This window comes from Staurois parvus, unplaced genomic scaffold (genome assembly GCF_062004578.1).
Source record: "Staurois parvus isolate SC_StPar_1 unplaced genomic scaffold, SC_StPar_1.0 ptg002573l, whole genome shotgun sequence".
Lineage (NCBI taxonomy): Eukaryota > Metazoa > Chordata > Amphibia > Anura > Ranidae > Staurois > Staurois parvus.
Window position 1 is genome coordinate 86,986 of NW_028320369.1, and position 20,310 is coordinate 107,295.

Here is a 20,310-nt window from a genome sequence, read left to right on the forward strand (position 1 = left end):
AAGGGGGCACTCTTTATGTCTGGAGGAAAAGAAATGTAATCTCTAAATACAGTAAGGTTTCTTCACAATAAGAGCTGTGAAAATGTGGAGTAGACTCCCTCAAGAGTTGGTTCTAGCCAGCTCAGTAGATTGCTTTAAAAAATGCCTGGATTCTTTCCTTGATACACATAGTATACTGTAACTGGATATTAACATTTATAGGTACGTTTGATCCGGGTAATATCCGATTGCCTCTCGAGGTTCACGAAGGAATATATACCCCTACAGGAGCAAATTGGATCATTCTTTGCTGGGTTTTTTTGCCTTCCACTGGATCAACTGTGGGTGTAGGATTATAACTTTTTTTTTTTAATGGTTCACTGGATGGACTTTTTTCAGCCAGACTAACTATGTAACTATATAAATAAAATGTGTGTTTTTTTTCACACAGTTGTTATATTAACAGGTTATTCCTCTCACACGGCATATGCATACTTGCAACTTCCCCCCAAAACACATTCTGCTGCTCCTCCTGAATATGGGGTTACCACATGTGTAAGACTTTTCCACAGCCTGGCCACATACAGAGGCCCAACATGCAAGTAGCACCTACAGGCTGTCTAGAGGTATAAATTACAAATCTAATTTCCTGACTATCACATTTTTGAAGGTCCTGGAGCATCAGGACAATAGAATTGCTCACAAAATGACCCCATTTTGGAAAGCAAACACCCCAATGTGTATTCTACGAGGCATAATGAGTCTTTTGAACATGTCATTTTTTTCCATACGTTTTTAGAAAATGTGGAAAGAAAATTAAAATGTATTTTTTTTTACATAATGTCAATTTACAAGATATTTCTAACACATAGCATGTACATACCAAGAATTACACCCCAAAATACATTTTGCTACTCCTCCTGAGTATGGCAATATCACATGTATAAGACTTTTCCACAGCTTGGCCACATCCAGAGGCCCAACATTCAAGTAGCACCTTCATGCTTCTAACACATAGCATGTACATGCCAAGAATTACACCCCAAAAATACATTCTGCTGAGGAAAGGGTAGTAAAAAAAATTACCTGTGGTATTAGTAGTGCAGTTGTCCACAGAGGAGAGCACTGGTCCAGGCAGAAAGCAGGGACATGGTCAGCGACAGCAAAAGGAATCGCCCAGGCAGCAGAAAGGAATACTATCCATAGTCTCTACAGGCAGCAGGCAAAGATATTGCCAGCACAGCCAAAGCATTGGTCCAGGAAGCAGGAAGACATGTGGTCAGCAACAGCCAAATGAGTTGTCCAGGCAGAGACATGGTCAGCACAGCCAAAATATCAGTCCTGGTAGTAGGCAGGAACATGGTCCATATTACAGGTAGCAGGCAGAGGTGTGGTCAGCTCATGCAGCAGGCAGAGGCATGATGGCAGTAAGTCGGCAGTAGGCATAAATATCAGGCTTAGAGCCTTGGTCAGGTAAGACCTGGGCACAGGGGTAGAGGCTTCGTCCCACCCAATCTCTTTGAAGCCTCCGGACTAACAGACCCTTTTCCGGGAATTACAAAACCTGAAGAAAGCTAAAAACTTTGGAAAACTCTGAAAATCTATTATGGAGCCTCTCACATACATGAGACCCCTGTGTTGTCTTAAATCCAACTAATAGAGTGGCAGGACATAAGAGATCAGTTCAGGAGGCAGGCAAAAAGCAGGGTTGATTAACAGGCTGAGGTCAGTTCACGAGGAAGGCAGTAATGTGGTTGATAGTTCAAGTGGCAGGCAGAGGCATCGTTAATAAACAATCCAAGGTTAATTCAGGCGGCAAGCAGAGGCATTGTTGATAAACAGTCCAGGTCATACAGGGAAATAGCAGATAGTGGACACTGGAAAAATATCTTGAATAATAGTGTAGTGATATGTGATAGATCCGGAAGCACTCTCCAATGCAGAGTCCTGGCTGGGAAGGACATTGGGGCAGTAGTATCAGGTGTTAATTTGGTTACTGGAACATACGCAACATTTTTTGGCTGGTTGGCGGTCTGTTTGGGTAAGAGGGAGGATATCAGGGAAATGCCTCTCATGGAGTCTGGTCAATGAATCACAGCGAATTTGTTCAGTGGCATGGCCATGCGGTTAGAGAAGGACTGTAACAATATCCTCTTGATGCTTCAGGTAGGTTAGGGATCTTTGTGTGCACTTAGAAAAGATGACATATGAATTGTACAGGGCTAACTGAAACAAGTAGATGGCAACCTTTTTATACCAACAGATTGATCTCCTGGTGGCTAAGTACAGCTGTAAAATCTGGTCATTCATATCCACCCCCCCCAATGAACTAGTTATAGTCATGTATGCATCTTGGTATCTGGACGGGACCTTGTCTTGTTTTAAGTTCCACCGATGTGTGATCATGAATAGAGGAAAGGATATAGACATCTCTTTTATCCTTCCAGGGCTAGGATCTCTTTCTTCTGCAAACTGGCTGTTTCACGCCGCTTTAATTTTGTAGTGACCAATTGTTGTGGGAAGCCCTTGCGGTTGGCCTGTGCTCTCCCACAGGCCACAGTTTTCTACGAATAGAGATGGCGGAATAATGGGAGACTTGTGTAGAAATTATCTTCATACAAATGGTAACCCTTCTTGAACGGCGGTTCTATAAGCTGACAAACACAACTTGTCCCCATATAGGTAAGGCATCCAGAAGGGTCTAGTTGGCCCTGTCACATGCCTTGTAGAATTTTACTCCATATTTGGCTCATTTACTGAGGATGTACTGTTTGATGCCAAGCCTTCCACTAAAGTGGACTAGGGATTCACCCACACAAATATTTTTGTCAGGGGTAAACATTTCCTTATTATTTTTATAGATACTTATATAGCGCTGTCAATTTACACAGCGCTTTACATATATATAGTACATTCACATCAGTCCCTAACCCTCAAGGGGCGTACAATCTAAAGTCTCTAACTTACATGCATACATACATACAAATACTAGGGACACTTTAGACAGGATCTAATTAACCTACCAGCATGTCTTTGGAGTGTGGGAGGAAACTGGAGTACCTGGAGGAAACCCACGCAGGCACAGGGAGAATATGCAAACTCCAGGCAGGTGGTGCCGTGGCTGGGATTTGAACCAATGACCCTAGTACTGCCAGGCGGAAGTTGCTAACCATTTAGCCACTGTGCTGCCTACCTTGAAGGTACAGCAAAAAAAGTTGATTAGTGGCTGAATTTTGAATAGCTTATCATAATCAGGATGATTTAGAGGAGGGCACTGGGCATTATTATTGAAATGCAAAAACCTCATTATCATCTCATAGCGTGTTCTGGGCATACAAGATGAATAGACTTGCATATGTTGTATAGGTTGGGTAGACCAGTAAGCATGAACTTCATTTTTTTTGTCAGTCCCATGTTCAGAGTAAGCCCAAGAAAAATGTAAAATTCCTCCATGGTGAGGGGTTTCCACACAAATGGGCTGGCATATGACAAATTGGGATTGCTGGCTATATATTGGCTGGCACACAGGTTACACTGCTCCACAATGTAATTTAGAAGATCATTAGTAAAAAATAAATTAAAAACACAAATTGTGGTATCATTTTTTGCTTGTATCTGATGGCCTGGCTGTGCTGTAAAAGGGGAATTGTAGGTTCTACTGATTTAGCAGGCTAGTATGGGCCCTACCTCATTGTGGATGGGAACCCCGCTACTATGTGCTTAGCTTGTCATCTCGGAATGCGGTCCTGCTTGTACTTGCCACGGCACCAGGATTTGTAGCGCTACTGGTGGATGCCTGCCTATCTTCTGGGAGTGCTGCGCTGCTTGTGCTCTCCACTGCACTACTGGTGGATGCCTGCTCCTCCTCATATCTCCTGAACCCCTTTGTTTGGACTTTCTTCTCCTCGGAATCCGTTGCTGACCCACTGCTTTCAACTGGGTCATACTCAAAATCTGAGTTCCCCGCTACTTTCGTCCATCATATTCAGTATCTGGAAAGCCTCCTCATTGGTGTATATTTTTTTTAGACATTTTGATGTTCACTGGTACAGATGTTTATCATTAGTACAGATGTGGATTTGACACTGATACTCTGTGACTGATATTGATCACTGGTACTGATGTGGATTTGAGACTGGTACTCTCTGACAGATATTGATCACTGGTACAGGTGTGGATTTTACTCTGGTACACTGTGACAGATGTTATTCACTGGTACTGATGTGGATTTTACACTAGTACTGAGTGACAGATATTGAGCACTGGTAAACTGTGACAGATAAGAATTTGACACTGGTAGGCTGTGACAGATATTGATCACTGGTACAGAAGTGGATGACCACTGGTACACCGTGACAGATGTGGATCACTGGTACAGTTGGGAATTTTACACTGGTACACCGTGACAGTTGTGGATCACTGGTACAGATATGTATAACCATTGGTACACCACAACAGATGTGGATCACTGGTACAGATGTGGAGTTTACACTGGTACACTGTGACAGATGTGGATCACTGGTACACCGTGACAGATGTGGATCACTGGTGCAGATGTGGAATTTACACTGGTACGCTGTGAAAGATATGGATCACTGATACAGATGTGGAATTTACACTGGCACTGTGTCACAGGTGTGGATCACTGGTACAGATTTGGATAACCACCGATACTGTATGACAGATGTTGATCACTGGTACTGTGACAGATGTGGGTCGCTGGTACTGTGACAGCTGTGTGGGGGACACTATGGGGTGATGTGTGTGTATAACGTACAGATCGGCTCTGCTTCTCCTCACTAGCAGGCTCTGTGTGAGAAGAGGCAGAGCCGATCAACTGATAGGCAGCTGTGTTGACATCACATAATGACTGTGATTGGACACAGCCATCATGTGATCAGAAGGGCCAATCAGAGAGCTCTTCTTTCGAGCAGCGTTGCGCTTGTCCAGGGGGCACAGGCACACCGAGAGCAGACAGCTGCGCGGCCACGTTCTGAGGGACATTCAGGAACGTTCACTCAGAACAGCGAAGCTCCCACCTGGCTGTTTATGTGCAGGGGCCAGGTGGGAAGAAGTTAAAGAATAATTTTAGGTTTGGCCTATTATACAAAGTTACATTGGTCCAACTTGGACAAATGTAACTATACATATACTATTTATATATATATATATATATATATATATATATATATAAGCCAAACAATATATATAGCCTATATCACCACGCAAAAATGTGAGATAATTTATATCAATAACATAATATAACTCAAACTGTGACTGGAGCTGCTATTTTAAATAAATTCAAAATAAAGGAACATAAATAAGTGAAAACCACTATAAACAGCGCTCACTAAAGAGGTGCAATTCAATCCCCAAAATTGTGTGAAATATAAAACAATGAAAAATTCATAAATAAATATAAATAATACAGAAACAATAAAAATAATTAAATAATAAACAACACTTCCACCAAACAGTGCAAAAGTGAAAAAAATATATCAGTTCATAATATAAAGTAAAGTCCAAATCTTTCTTTCAAAAAGTATCCACCACAACCATGATCTCCAATGTGCTCAACACCCCATCAAAGTGCAAACTCACCAGATGCTGGTGATTAAACAGCATTAAATCAGATAACAATAGATGTGGAGATTCATTAAACCAGATTGGCTCAGATGTAATAATGGTCACTCATCAGATGGTTAATCCAGCTCAAACTCCATCAAGATAAGTAATATTCAAATTCCATATGTAGGTAAATAAAGAACACTCGCAATTGCATAATACTGTTTAGAAGTTTATTGCCAAAAAATGGCAAAAACTTTGTATAAAAGTGTTAGGATCCGCCAGGTGGTGCCTCAGGCTGCCCACTGGACAGACCTACCCAGAGCGTGGAGTCTAAGCCCAGTCTGTGCTTTCACCAGGGCCCCTGATGGTGGGGATGGACTTGTAACAGACCAGGGCCAGGTCACGACCTCCAAGCAGGCCCACCAGTGTCAGAGGGAGCCTCCGGGGATGTATGCAGGTACCAGGGGAGCCAGATGTGAAGAGGACGGCGGGACCTAGCAGGATGGTCACGAGCTGTGGTCCCGTGGGGTAAGCGAGGTACCGAATCGGAAGGCAAAGAGTAGTCAGGTCACACGCAGGGTCAGCAGGGTAAGTCAGTCCGCAGAAAGGTCAGACAAGCCGGGGGTCAGGATAGGAGAAGGCAGAGTAGTCAGGACAATCCGGGTCAAGGCACAGGAGAAGGCAGCGTAGTCAGGGCAATCTGGGTCAAATCACAGGAGAAGGCAGTGTAGTCAGGGCAATCAGGGTCACAAAACAGGTACAGGAACTCAGGATCACAGATAGACCTTGCGGCAATCTGTGACAATGCAGGGCATCTTTAAATAGTGCACCCTGCACTGTCATTGGCTGGCCAGGACGCGCCCCCGGCTGTCATTGGACGCCTGAGGCGTGCCCGCGGCTCCTACTGCGCATGCGCGGCGTCCTGTCAGCCGCGGCTCGCCGGGACCTAATGCCTGTGTCCCGGCGTGATCTGCCGCCAGTGCGCGTGCGCTGGGAGAGGGGCCGCGATCCCTGACATTGGAGCCGCGATCCCTGATATTGCCCCCCCCTATGGGCACCCTCCGGGAACCCCACTGATCTCTCCACCGCGGGTGACTACGAAAGAATTCCCGGATGAGCCTGGGTGCGTGAATGTTCTGGGTGGGTTCCCATGAGTTCTCCTCAGGGCCATAACCCTTCCATTTTATCAGGAACTGTGTCTGGCCCCCCCTCTTTCGGCAACTGAGGATAGTCTTTACTTCATATTCTTCCTGATCACCTATGGTGACCGCCTCGGGAGGTCTGGATTCACGGTCCGGGGAGGGATCTGGTCTGGATGGTTTCAGGAGAGACACATGGAACACAGGGTGTATTTTGAAGGTTCGCGGAAGCTCGAGTTCATAGGCCACCTCATTGACTACTCGTTTAACCGGAAACGGGCCAATGTACTTGGGTCCTAGCTTCCTCGAAGGACACAGCATCTTCAAGTTGGTCGTAGCCAGCCAAACCTGATCCCCCGGTTGAAGCAGTAACTCTCCTCTTCTTTTCCTGTCGAACGCCTTTTTACTGTCTTCTTGGGCTTTTGCGATGGCCTCCTGAATCGTTTTGTTATTGACAGAAAAGAAATTCAAGACATCTTGAGACACAGGTACCGGATTTTCAGGCATCAGATCAGGGAGGAATGTGTGATGATAACCGTAATTGGAAAAGAACGGGGATTGTCCCGTAGCTGAGTGATTCGAGTTGTTGTAAGAAAATTCCGTGGAAGGGAACAGCGTCAGCCAGTCATCCTGAAGGTAGGATGTGTAGCATCTTAGGTACTGTTCTAGCGTTTGGTTGGTCCTATCTGTTTGGCCGTTGGTCTGAGGATGCTAAGCGGATGAAAGTGACAGCTTGGTTCCCAGCGCTTTACATAAGGCGTTCCAGAACCTGGATGTGAACTGGACTCCCCGATCTGACACTATATCTTCGGGAACCCCATGAAGCCTCACTACTTCCTTAATGAAGATCCGTGCCGTTTCCGGTGCCGATGGTGTCCTTTCCAGGGGTACCAAATGAGCCATTTTTGAGAAGCGGTCGACAATCACCATTATTGCTGTGTAGCCTTGGGATGGTGGGAGTTCGACCACGAAATCCATGGCTATCATTTGCCAGGCCCGTTTGGGTATTGGCAATGGATGCAACAATCCCCATGCCCTGCTCCTGGAGGGCTTGTTCCTTTGGCAGGTGGGACAGGTTTGGACGTAGCGCTCGCAGTCCTTGATCATGTCTGGCCACCAGAACGAGCACTGAAGTAGTTCCAGAGTTTTCGTAACCCCGAAGTGACCCGCCATTGGATGGTCGTGGCAGTGCCCCAGGACCAAGGTTCGAACTCCTTCTGGGACCATGATCCGATCTTCCTTCCAAAACAGCCCCTCGCGGTTCTGGAGAGGTGACCCAGACGGGACTGGCAGTCCTACGGAAGCATCGATAAGTCTGGAGCGAAGTTCCGTTTGTAGAGCGAGGAAGCTTCCGGAAGGTAAGATGGTGTCAGGTAACACTGCATCGTCGGGGTCCTCAAACATGCGGGACAGAGTGTCTGGTTTTGTATTCTTAGAACCGGGTCGGTACGTTATATGGAATACAAATTGAGAAAAGAAGAGAGCCCATCTCGCCTGGCGAGGTCTCAGTCGTTTTGCCGTTCTTAAATATTCGAGGTTTTTGTGGTCCGTGAATATTAGGATGGGTGTGTGGCTCCTTCCAGTAAATACCTCCATTCTTCTAGAGCGGATTTAATAGCCAGGAGCTCCCGATCTCCAATGTCATAGTTTCGTTCCGCCGGCGTCAACTTCCTGGAGAAGAACGCCACAGGATGCAGTAGCTCCTTGGTACCATTCCTTTGGGACAGAACCGCTCCTACCGCGTTTTCGGAGGCGTCCACTTCCAAAACATATGGGAGAGAAGAATCCGGATGGCAGAGAATGGGAGCAGAGGTGAACAATTTCTTGAGCGTTTCGAACGCCGTCTGGGCTTTGGGAGTCCACTTAAAGCAGACCCCTTGTTTCATCAGTTGCGTGATTGGGGAGACCAGACCGGAGAAGTTCCTAACAAACTTTCTATAAAAGTTTGAAAACCCGATGAAACGCTGTACCCCCTTCTTATCGGCGGGTATTGGCCAATCTAAGATCGCCGTGACTTTCTGGGGATCCATCGCGACCCCCGCGGGAGAGAGAACCAGTCCTAAGAATGTGATTTCGCGCTGTTCGAAACAGCATTTTTCTGCCTTGGCGTATAGCCCGTGTTGACGCAACCGTTCCAACACCCTTAATACGTGACTTCGATGAACCTCCAGTGAGGGAGAAAAAATTAGGATGTCATCCAAATAGACTACCACGAAAACATTGAGGAAATCACGAAATACGTCGTTGATAAAGTGTTGGAAGGTTGCCGGTGCATTACAGAGCCCGAACGGCATTACCAAATACTCATAGTGACCGAATCTCGTACGAAAAGCCGTCTTCCATTCATCCCCCTCCCTGATACGAACAAGGTTATATGCCCCCCGCAGGTCTAATTTAGTGAAAATCATTGCTGACCTCAATCTCTGGAGGAGCTCGGGGACTAGGGGCAATGGATAGCGATTCTTTACCGTTATCTTATTCAGATCACGGTAGTCTATGCAGGGCCATAACGATTTGTCCTTCTTTTCTACGAAGAACAACCCGGCCCCGGCTGGGGATGTGGACGGGCGAATAAATCTCTTCCGAAGGTTTTCGTCAATATATTCCCTCAATACTCCCGACTCCAGTTCCGATAAAGGAAAGATACGGGCAAACGAGATTTCAGATCCGGGTAGGAGGTCTATGGGGCAATCGTATGAACGGTGCGGGGGAAGAATGTCTGCTCCTCGCTTACTGAATACGTCTATGAAGTCATGGTAGGCCGGAGGAATAACCTGGGATAGATCGGTATCACCATCCAAGCACAGAAGAAACCGGGGAGCCACGGACCCTGTGACGTGGCAGTGACTCAGACAGTAAGGTGACCGAAATTGAACTGTTCCCTTTTCCCAATCAATCTGGGGGTTATGGGCCCGCAGCCAAGGGAGCCCCAGAATGATTGGAAAAAGGGGGGATGCGATGGCATCCAGATGGAGGAACTCTTGGTGATGGTCTGCCATCGTGGTAAAAATAGGAGGTGTCTCCTGGTCCACCACCCCTGATTTTATACTAGACCCGTCTGCCAAGAAGATGTTAAACCCCCTTTCTTTGGTCTGGAGAGGGATCTTTTGCCGGTGAGCAAAAGTAAGATCGATGAAACAACTACATGCTCCTGAGTCAACGATTGCGGTCACCGACAATGTTCCTCCGGGGAGCTGTAAAGACACAGGTATTGCCAGGTAACTTGACTGATCACCCCTTCCTGCAGGTAAAGGAAAAGAAAAGGAAGCGGACTTACTCATTTTTGCAGGACAGGAGCGCACCTGGTGACCAGCTTCCCCGCAGTACAGACATAGGTTCTGTGATCGTCTCCTCTGACGTTCCTCGACCGATAAGGTGGAACGGTCCAGTCCCAGTTGCATGGGTTCCGAGGTGTCCCCTGGTTCCGTTCTTCGGGTATGGTTCCCTGGGGCTGGAGCTGTTTCTCTTGGTGGGATCCATGCCACCCTTTGACCCTAGCTGCTCCTTTCCAGCCGACGTTCCCTTAGTCTACGGTCAATTTGAATGGCCAACTCAATCAATTTTTCCAGGGAGTCAGGTAGGCCTACTCGTGCTAACTCATCTTTGAGTGACTCAGATAGCCCGATGCAGAACTGGTGACATAATGCCGCATCGTTCCATCTGGTATCTCCCATCCAACGCCTAAAATCGGACGCGTATTCTTCGGCTGCCCGGCGGCCTTGCCGTAGAGAGTATAGGTAAGCCTCTGCGGAAGCAGCCCGCTGAGGGTCGTCATATAACACCGCCATGGCCTGAAAGAACTCGGTCACGGAATCAAGATGGGGGTCGTGCTTCTCCATCAGACGGTGAGCCCAATCCTGGGGCTCATCCTGAAGGAGAGAGACTATAAACCCCACCTTGACGGTCTTGGTGGTGAACGTGCGGGGCTGCAAATCAAAATACAGGGTGCAGGCGTTCCGGAAGGCTCGGAAGCGGCTTCGGTCTCCACGGGGAACGCGGGGTTCAGGAGCTAGGGGCACGGCAACTGCTCCGGATGCCGGGGTAGCGGGTGATTCCGCAGTTGGAGGACTCTGAGCAGGGGGAGTCAGGGTGGCTAACGACTCCATGCGGTCCTCAAGTCGGGTGCAGCGGCTGTGGAAATTCTGGACAGCCTGGGTCAAAGTTGCCAGGTGCTGGCATATATCCTCTAGGGACGCCGATCCTCTTCCTGGCTCTGTCATGGCCGCAAGGTACTGTTAGGATCCGCCAGGTGGTGCCTCAGGCTGCCCACTGGACAGACCTACCCAGAGCGTGGAGTCTAAGCCCGGTCTGTGCTTTCACCAGGGCCCCTGATGGTGGGGATGGACTTGTAACAGACCAGGGCCAGGTCACGACCTCCGAGCAGGCCCACCAGTGGCAGAGGGAGCCTCCGGAGATGTATGCAGGTACCGGGGGAGCCAGATGTGAAGAGGACGGCGGGACCTAGCAGGATGGTCATGAGCTGTGGTCCCGTGGGGTAAGCGAGGTACCGAATCGGAAGGCGAAGAGTAGTCAGGTCACACGCAGGGTCAGCAGGGTAAGTCAGTCCGCAGAATGGTCAGACAAGCCGGGGGTCAGGATAGGAGAAGGCAGACTAGTCAGGACAATCCGGGTCAAGGCACAGGAGAAGGCAGCGTAGTCAGGGCAATCCGGGTCAAATCACAGGAGAAGGCAGAGTAGTCAGGGCAATCAGGGTCACAAAACAGGTACAGGAACTCAGGATCACAGATAGACCTTGCGGCAATCTGTGACAGTGCAGGGCATCTTTAAATAGTGCGCCCTGCACTGTCATTGGCTGGCCAGGACGCGCCCCCGGCTGTCATTGGACGCCCGAGGCGGGCCCGCGGCTCCTACTGCGCATGCGCGGTGTCCTGTCAGCCGCGGCTCGCCGGGACCTAGTGCCTGTGTCCCGGCATGATCTGCCGCCAGTGCGCGTGCGCTGGGAGAGGGGCCGCGATCCCTGACATTGGAGCCGCGATCCCTGACAAAAAGTACAAAAAGCATTCAATGATAGGTGTAGCTGCAGTGAAACCACTACCTATTTCAATGTGCGTCTCACCACCCGCTCTGTAGATTACAAATCTCATAATAGCGGTCACATGGTCCAGCCACGTGGTCGCGGCGTACGTGGTGATGTCACTGCTGATCACACCCTTACGTGTTTCATCACACGACTTCCTCCGAGGGTGTGATCAACATACAGAAGTTCAGTGTTTTATAAGACCGCTTGCAATGCCATAGGTCAACCAATTAGTCTTCTACTGCCATCTTGTGATGGAATATATGATGGCATACACTCAATTAGTCTTCTCTAAATGGACAAGTACTAGAAGAGAAGAGCAATGAGCTCAATAATGCCATCATGTGGACAAACGTGTAAAAGTGGTTGTCCAATATCCAAATTTATATCACAAAGAGGGAAACCATTATAAATACATCATGATATATAATAATACAACTAAAATAAACAAAAAATCATATACATATAAAATAAATTCAATAGAAATAATAAAAAATAAAAAAAACTAATAATCTGAAAAAACTATTTAAATCTAATTCTACATTTAAACCATTGGGAGTCAGAGCAGCTGTGAGATAAATCCTCCTCGTTTCACACTTTGACAGTTCTCGAAGTCTGTTGGACCCACACCACATCCAGGGGATAGTGTAAATTCCCCAAAATTTAATACAGGAAGGATCTAGATTATGATGTTTTCTAAAGTGCATAGATACACTATGATATTTATAACCTTTCAAAATATTATTCAGATGTTCCTGGATCCTAATCCTTAAATGTCTTTTAGTACGGCCTATATAAATCAGGCCGCAAGGGCATTCAAGGGAATTCAAGAGCATAAACTACATGAGTAGTTTCATATGCGATAACAGTAGATGTATCAAATTCCTTTCCATTAGACCTAGATAAGAATTTAGTGAGTCCCTTATACTTATTCTTTACTGTCTTGCACGCTGAACATTTTCTACATGAAAAAAACTTTTTTATCCCGAAACATTTCTAGTTTTTTGGGAGGATCCAAAATCTTATTCTTACCAATTTATCCCCAAATGTAGGGGCTTGTCTATAAATAAATGTGGGTTTATCAGGTATCACAGGTCCAAGTAATCTGTCCATTTTCAATATGTGCCAATGCTTACTAAATATGCTTTCTACTTCTTTAAACTGCACATGGAAATTCAATATGAATCCCCATCCTTCCTAGGTATTTCAAATACTTTGTTAACAGTCTCCCGGAGAAATTTCTGATTATAACCTTTATCAACAAATCTATCCATAATGGCTTCTGATTGAATGAGGAAATCACTGGTCTGACAGCAATTCCTCCTTAGTCTCATATTCTGATCCTTAGGAATATTTTAAGCCACAATGGATGATGTCCACTAAACCATGGCAAATAACTATTGCATTCAGTTGGTTTAAAGTAAGTTATGGCATCATCTTTCCTAAAGATCATTAAATCTAGAAAATGTATAGCATCTATACTATACTGATAGTCCAACTTGATATTATTCTGATTATCATTCAATCATTTAAGAAAAACTATCAAATCAGCTTCAGAACTTGCCCAGATCAGGAACAGGTCATCAATGAACCTCTTGTATAGCAGAATCTGTTTATGACCATGGTTGAAGACATAACGGTCTTCCCATTCCACCATAAACAGATTGGCTATACTCGGTGCAAAACGTGATCCCATAGCTACTCCTCTTTTTTGAGAGAAGAAATCTCTGTGGTATCAAAAGTAATTATGAGAAAGACAAATCTCCAAAGAGCTATTCAGAAATCTGTTTCGAGTGTATGGGATGTCCTTTCTCCTACTTAAAGCCCAATTGACGGCTAATAATGCATCTTCATGTTGGCTGACAGTGTATAAGGAGGAGACATCAGCTGTTACCAAAAACACTTCAGGGTAATCAACTAACTTAATCTCCTCTAAATAATCGAATAAATGTTTAGTATCCCGCAGATAAGCTTGAGTAGAACGAACACTAGTTTGCAAAAACACATCAAGGTATTGTCCCAGCCGAAACTGAGCCAATACCATTGACTATTGGTCTGGCAGGTGAGTTACAATGATCCTTATGAATTTTAGGTAAAAGTGTAAATAATGGGGATCCTACTAGAACTTGGAATTAAATAATTCCGCTAAATCCGCTAAACTTCAATCAAAACTTCACAAAAGTACCACTGTCCTGTCTCAAGAAATAGCCATGCTGCGCTCCAGAACTGACCACTCAGATACCAATCAGGCTGAATTCAGCGCAGCTTGATTCAAAGGAGAAGAACTCTGGCTGCAGGAAGATACAACAACAAGAAACTCTACTGCATGCTAGACAAACTTCAATCAAACGCCCCTGGGAAACATCTCTCCATATCTGATTCCCACTCCATGCACCTTTAAATGCCTCCTCTACTCCTCCTTTTCATATTCCTTTCTTGTGTTCCCAAAACCTCACTTCTTTGTCCCTCTGCTCCACCCAAAAACTTGTACATCTCACCCTCACTGCTTCCATCTCCCTACTACTGCTCTCATCACCTCCTGCTGATACTTCACTTTCCTGAAAGTGAAGGCATGCGCGCTCGTGTACATCCCGCTCACATGCCACCTTCCTCACCCTTCTTCTTCTCCTAACCTCTGGGGTTATCTCCCCGAACCCTGGCCTTCACTACTTCGCCCACACACAAGACATCCTCTTTCTTCCGGGAATTGCCGCAATCCCCTCAATATAATATCTGTCCCCTTGCTCCCCAAAACCACCGTCCCGTTTTCATGTGCACTCTGGAACGCCCGCTCAGTCTGCAATAAGCTCACCTCTATCCACGACCTCTTTGTCTCCCGCTCCCTTAACCCTCTAAGAATCACTGAAACCTGGCTCCAAGCAGCAGATTCTGTCTCCCGCGCAGCACTCTCCTATGGAGGCCTCATCTGGACCCACTCACCCAGACCCAGTGGTCGGAAAGGAGGTGGGGTCGGTTTGCTACTGTCACCACTGAGCACCTTTCAAGTCCTCCCTAACCCTCACTCTCTATCCTTCTCTTCTTTTGAGACCCACTGCATCTGGCTGTTCTCTCCAATTTCTCTGAGGAAGGCACTGATCTATCGGCCTCCTGGACCCGTGTCCCGCTTTCTTGATGACTTCGCCGCCTGGCTACTCTACTTTCTTTCCTACCCACTATCATGCTTGGAGACTTCAACATCCCTATTAACGTCGATAACCTGGCTACATCCCAACTCTTCCACATAACCTCTTCTTTTGAACTAGCACAGTGTATACAGTCCTCCACTCACTCCGAAGGGAATACTTTAGACCTTGTCTTCTCTCATCATTGTACTCCCTACAACCTCACAAACACCCCTTTCCCCTCTCTGATCACAATCTCATCACCTTCACAGTCTCCTCGTCCTCTAAGACCTATCCCACCAAACAGCAAACAATTACCAGCAGAAATCTCCAAAACGTGAACCCGGCTCCCTTCCACTCTGCAACTGACCAACTCTATGACAGTATCGATCCCCTGTCCTGCCCTGACCTGGCCACTGCTGTCTACAACAATTTGCTTCCATCTGCTTTCGATTGTTCCCCTAACAACACAAAGCATCAGGCCCTAACCGCTACAACCTTGGCAGACTGACCACACCAGAAATCTCAAATGACAGTCATGCGCTGGAGTGATTATGGCGTAAAACCAAATCCCACCAAGCGTTCACCCGATATAAATCTGCCTTCTTAACATACACTTCCTCCCTTCATGCTGCTAAACAAGCCTACTTTGTCACTCTCATTAGTACCTTCTCTTCCAGTCCTCGTCAGCTCTTCTCTACTTTTAACTCTCTACTTTCTCCGCCTCCACCGCCACCTAGTACCTCACTCACTGCCCACGAGATTGCAAACCACTTCAAAAACAAGATTGACGCAATTCGTAGGGACATCACCACTACACAGACATGCACCCCACTTAGCATTCCTCAAACTAAACCTCCCTCAACACTTTCCTCTTTTGACCTCGTTACTACCGAAGAGGTCACTAAGGTTTTCTCAGAAGCTCGCCTCACCACCTGCCCCCTGGACCCTGTCCCCTCACAACTCTTTCGGTCACCCTCTTCCATCCTATGCTCCTTCATTCACATCTTCAATCTTTCCCTCTCTACTGGTGCCTTCCCCTCCCCTCTAAAGCATGCACACATCACTCCCATACTTAAAAAACCCTCCCTGGACCCCACAAACCTGAACAACCTAAGACCCATCTCCCTGCTGCCATTTACCTCTAAACTCCTAGAACGCTTAGTCTACAATCGTCTGAGCCCCCACCTCACTGACAACAACCTTCTTGACCCTTTACAGTCCAACTTTTGCCCTCTACACTCCGCTGAAACTGCCATACTAAAACTCTCTAATGATCTACTAACTGCTAAAACCAACGGCCACTATTCAATACTCCTACTACTCGACCTCTTTTGATATGGTTGACCATCCCCTCCTCAAAAAACTACACTCTCTTGTCCTCAGAGACTCCGCTCTCTCCTGGTTCTCCTCATATCTATCGCAGCGCTCCTTCAGTGTTACCTAAAACGCTGCCACCTCCTCCTCACTCCCTCTCTCTGTAGGGGTCCCTCAAGGTTCTGTCCTTGGACCCCTTCTCTTCTCCATCTACACCTCCTCCCTTGGTCAATTGATAAACTACCACGGCTTCAATTACCATCTCTATGCTGATGACACTCAAATCTATCTGTCTACCCCTCACCTCACCCCTTCAGTCTCCACTCGCATCACTAGCCTACTAAGTGACATATTGGCTTGTGTCAGGGATGCGGGTGTGACCAGAAGTGTGTGGACTGACACAGGGAAACGTAGGCTTCAGATATAGTAAATAATATAATTTATTGAGACTAACAATACAAATATAAACGCAGTGCACCAAACCCCAAGCTAACACAAATACATACAACAAGGTGAAACAAACCCAAACCTAAACTGATATAGATACACAGGTACATACACATATAGAGCACAATGTAGTCAGGCAGGCCGGATCGATAACTATCGGGCAGGTAGGTACAGGAGGAGCAGGCGGAGAGAATGGTCAGGGTCACAAGCCAGGGATCAAACAGGAGAAGTCAGCAGAGGTCAGGATCAGGCAGGGTCGGCAACAAGTCAGGCAGAAACAGGAACAGGAACAGGAATGCAGGTTACAAGATACAGGGGCCCATGGAAAAACACACACCAAGGCCCTGACTGTGAGTCTGGCCATTCCTTAAATACAACCCCTGCAATCAGCTTCAGGTGTTTTGGCTGACTGCAGGGGTGAGTCTCTGATTGCTGAGAGCACCCGCTGGCCAGCCCTGGTACTGCAGCCCACAAGGCAGGTGAGTCCCACCGTTATTGGCAAGTCCATTCCTGACAGTACCCCCCCCCTCAAGGAGCGGCCTCAGGACGCTCCAAACAGTCCTAGCTGGGTAAAATGTTCCACCGCCCGGGTCCGGTAACTGGCGGGATATCAAAGACTGGCACATCGAGTTGGGCACCGGACAGAGGCCTATCGGGCTGGGCGCTGGACAGAGGCCCATCAGGCTGGGCACCGGACGGAGGCTCATTGGGCTGGGCACCGGATGGAGGCTCATTGGGCTGGGCACCGGACGGAGGCACATCGGGCTGGGCACCGAACGGAGGCACATCGGGCTGGGCACCGGACAGAGGCACATCAGGCTGGACACCGGACAGAGGCACTTCTGGCTGGACACCGGACGGAGGCACTTCGGGCTGGACACCGGACGGAGGCACGTTGGGCTGGGCACCGGGCGGAGGCACATCAGGCTGGACGCCGGATCACCAGGTGGAGCAGCGGGCACCGGGCCGCCAGGCGGAGCAGTGGGCACTGGGCCACCAGGCGGAGCAGCGGGCACCGGGCCACCAGGCGGAGCAGCGGGCAGCGGGCCCCCAGGCGGGGCAGCGGGCACCAGGCCACCAGGCAGGGCAGCGGGCACCAGGCCACCAGGCAGGGCAGCAGGCACCGGGCCACCAGGCGGAGCAGCAGGCACCGGGCCCCCAGGCAGGGCGGTGGGCACCGGGCCCCCAGACAGAGTGGCGGGCACTGGGCCATCTGGCTCGACAGCTGGCATCGGGTCACCAGGTACAACAGCGGGCACCGGGTCATCACCCTGCACTCATCAGCGGTTACTCACTGCCGAACCAATTTCCCTTTCACTTGGCATCCTGATGCCATAACCTACTTGGGCATTCAACTACCAACTAATCTCTCTGAGCTATATGCCAGAAACTATCTGCCCATCCTCCAGGTTATAATGGAAGACTTTCACAAATGGGACAGACCTATTTTTTCTTGGTGTGGCAGAGCAACCATCCTTAATGAATGTGCTTCCACATTTGCGTTACATATTACAGGCAATCCCAATTGGATTACTATCTACATTTTTTAGCTCTTACAAGAAGCTACTGTATGTACAACATTTCTATGGAGTCATAAATGCCCACGGTTGAGTTACGAACAGCTGGCCAGACCCAAACAGAAGGGGGAATCTGACTCCTTGACATCCGTAATTATTACTGGGCCTGTCATTTGGCGAGAATGGTCAACTGGACCACAAATCATCAAAGCAAAACCTGCGTCCTCTTAGAAGCTTCATTCTCTGAGACACCTTTGCCTGCTAGCCCTTGGCTGTTGAGGCGTCATACTCCTATGGTCCTTAGAGAGAATCCGCTCACTGGTTCCACACTTGCTTTCATTCAGTTTGTATGAAATTGGGATTATCCTTGACTCCTGGATCCCTAACACCTATCCAAATGAATCCTGATTTCCCGCCTGAAATGTCTACTTTGTTTCTTTCAGGGGCCGAACCCAATGCCATATTGAGGTCCCATCATTTCTTTAAAGATGGCACACTCCTTGCATATGACTGCCTTGCCGCTAAATGGTCGGATGCCAGCCCATGGAGCTATATGCAGCTCCGTCATAAAATAAGACGGCCACTTACCCCGTTTAAAAATCTCTGTTCTAAGACCGCCCCTCAATGACATGTCATTTCCACGATCCATAATCTTATTGGACACAACACTGAGACAAATTCGGGGAAGACATGTAAAGCTTGGACCAAAGACTTACAGCTTAACTTATCCCTAGATGAGTGGGACCTCAACTATCGCACTGTCCACAAAGGATCTATGAATGTCTCAATCCAGGAAAACAACTATAAACTTTTTCCTGATGGCATCATGTGCCCGCCCTGATCCATAAATTTGACCCAATCATCCCCAGCTCTTGTCACCAAGCAGATGGTACTCTTTTACATGTCTGGTGGAATTTTCTACTACTTCAAGCCTTCTGGCCTGAGGTACACTCAGCTATTTCCTAAGTAACAACCTACACTCTGGATTTCTGCCCAGCGCAATACTTGCTTCCTCTCATGTCGCTCTCATCCAAGACCTGTTGTAAGTACCTAGCAATGCATATGGCAAATGCGGCTAAGGTGTGTGTACCTGTTCATTGGCGTTCCACCCACATTCCTTCCATTCAGGAATGGCTCACTTGAGTGAGCAGAATGGCGGAGATGAAGGGGCTCATCCACATAGCAAAGGATACCCCTTTGAAGTTTACCAACACATGGGCTTGTTGGCTTCATTTTCAAGAAACAGATACTTATCACCGGATAATGGGAGACTCCTCTGCCCCACCTATTCCAGATCTTACAACCACACTTAAATTACTGCTTTCCTGCCACACTGCAGGCTACTCAACCGGCCTATGCTCTCCCACTCATTAATTGGCCTGTATTCTTAACAAACGCACTCTTTCCCACTGAAGAGTATCTCACCTGGCATAACACACCCTACTGATGGGGTTGGCAAGAGAGTAAAATATCATGACTGGTAGTGTCAGGAATGGACTGGCCAGCAATGGTGGGACTCACCTGCCTTTTGATCTGCAGTACCAGGGCTGGCCAGCGGATGCTCCCAGCAATCAGAGACTCAACTTTGCAGCCAGCTAACACCTGGAACTGATTATGCTGGGGTATTTAAGGGATGGCCAGACCCACAGACTCTGCCTTGGTGTTGTGTTTGTCCTGGGCCCTGTATCCTGTGTCTGTCCTGCATCCTGTTTCTGAACCGCTGCTGACTTCTCCTGCTCTGATCCCGGCTCGCTCCTGACCATCCCTCTGCCTGACCCTCTGTACCATGCTGCTTGCTACCTGTTCTGATCCCTGGCTTGTGACCCTGACCATCCCTCTGCCTGACCCTCTGTACTACGCTGCTTGCTACCTGCTGAACCTGGCCTGTGACCCCGACCAATCTCCGCTTGCTCCCCCTGTACCTACCTGCCCTATTGATATTGACCCGGCCTGCCTGACGACGCTTGCTTGTATGTACTGTTATCTGTGGGTGGTTGGTTTGGTTTGGTTTGGTTGCACTGTATTATGTTTTAGTATTGCACTGCGTTTATGTTTGTATTGTTAGTGTTGATAAATTATATTGTTTATAACATATCTGAGGTCTGCGTTTCCCTGCGTCAGCTACACACCTCTGGTCACACCTGGGAGCCCTGACAGGTAGACTCCCCCAGAGGTCCTGTATC